General features: G+C 40.8%; 1 long non-coding RNA gene across 1 annotated transcript in view; it reads right to left on the reverse strand.

Moving 5' to 3' along the window:
- Positions 1–1,631, reverse strand: part of LOC107089172 — a 10,369-nt gene extending 8,738 nt beyond the window's left edge. The window contains exon 1 of the long non-coding RNA XR_001481425.1: positions 1,538–1,631. This is a non-coding gene — a long non-coding RNA (uncharacterized LOC107089172). The remainder of the gene's footprint in view (positions 1–1,537) is intronic.
- Between the last annotated feature and the right edge of the window lie 189 nt (positions 1,632–1,820).

A 1,820-nucleotide genomic window follows, 5' to 3' on the forward strand; every position in this document is an offset into this window, starting at 1 on the left:
TATATATATATATATATATATATATATATATATACATACATACATATATATAGCACTGATATCTCATTTGATTTTTTTAAAGTGTCTTTCATCTCCAATAGGAACCAGAAGTTTTTCAGGGGAGTAAACATCAGGGTCACCTCAGTTAGTCAAGATAATAGATATGTGTCTGTTGGTGCATTTAACAAATATTGTCCCTATTTAGCTCAGAGAATTTATTTTACTCCAGCCATGGGTATGAAAAGCTTAGACAGAACAGGTCTCCTGTGTCCTTTGCTAATGAATCACCTGCTGACTTAAGACCCCAGAAGTGTGGCGATTATGTTAAAAATACAAAGTGTGTTATTTTTTATTTTAGTTGGCCATCAACAACACAATCAAAAATCACTAAATCACTGTCACAGTAGTGAACATAGTGAATAATTGTAGGCCATCACAACATGGTAAAACAGATGCATATGTTACAAGTGAACCCTATGGGTGCACAGGGTAGGATGGTGTGGTGGTTTGTGTTACGCCTCACCTCACAGCATGCTGCTCATTACCTAATGCTCAGATCCCAACACATATTATTCATCTTTGACAGCTTGCATACTTTGCATAAAGCAACACTCTGAAACCAACAGATGGACTTCCATCTCTCTGAGGACCCACGCTGATGTAATGCATTACCTGACTAGAATCAGCTAACCTTGTGCATGTTAAATACACCTAAATTCACCCCAACATAAAGTCAAACATTATCCTTCACCCTCCATAGAGAATTTATTCTTTATTCACTTCACGTTAGCTCTATCCTGATTTAGTAGATTAAAGATGGTAGAGACTATAAATAGATCTGACCTGCAAATTATTTGTTGTCAGATTATTTATTATTACATCACAACCAACTATCTAGAAAAAAACAACTCAACTTTTCTAATGCATAAAAGCTGCATACACAAGTCCACTTGCAAACCAAACTTTAGCTTATGCTGCAGACAAGCATGAGCATGCAGAGTGTATGAGTAATGAACAACCTTAATAACACCTCAGACTTTTCCTCTTGTTCTCTTTGCTGGCTGTTTAAATTCACATCCCCTTTAACGTCTCTCTAATCTGATTACTGCTAGGCTAATGGCTCTCCTTCTGCTCCTCCCAGACGCTCTGCCCAGACCTTGGAAACACACACAGTCAAACACACGAACACGAGTCCAAGGGGTTTATGTTTGTGCAGAGATGGTACATCTGCAAAGTATGTCAGACGGAAAAGAGCTGAGGGATAGAGAAAAAAGAAGTATGTGTTTATATGCATATGGGTGAGTGTTTCTAGGGGTGAGGAGGGGGAAGGGGAGTAGACCAGGAGTGTGTCTCACTCCTAAAGCTCTCCCTTAACTCTCCCTTTCTCTGCCTTCTCCCCACCCTCCCTTTGAGTAAATCTATAGGGAGGGAAGGCAGAGACAGGTGCATTTCTCCACAAATTGAGTTAGCCAAGACATGCCACATCCAATTGGAGTAAATTGATGTGAGAGTTTGTGATGTCTGCCATGGGTATTACAGCAAAGGTCAGTGTGCCGAGACAATGGCATCAATCTGGTCCACGTGGCCAAGTGCTCGGGCCCCCACCAGCTCTGTGATTCAGATGCAAACCTGCAAACACAAGCAAAGGGATGGAGAGGGTGGGCAGATGAGTGCCGGTTGCAAACTGGTGGGCATTTTGTGATTGCATTTGAACGGACAATGAACAACAATCCCAGAGAGTCTGAGTGACAGGACACATGCAAACATAATGACAATAGTGTCTTAACACTCAGAGTACTAGATGTATGTATATGTAGGGT

This window comes from Cyprinodon variegatus, unplaced genomic scaffold (genome assembly GCF_000732505.1).
Source record: "Cyprinodon variegatus isolate N-32 unplaced genomic scaffold, C_variegatus-1.0 Scaffold242, whole genome shotgun sequence".
Taxonomy (NCBI): domain Eukaryota; kingdom Metazoa; phylum Chordata; class Actinopteri; order Cyprinodontiformes; family Cyprinodontidae; genus Cyprinodon; species Cyprinodon variegatus.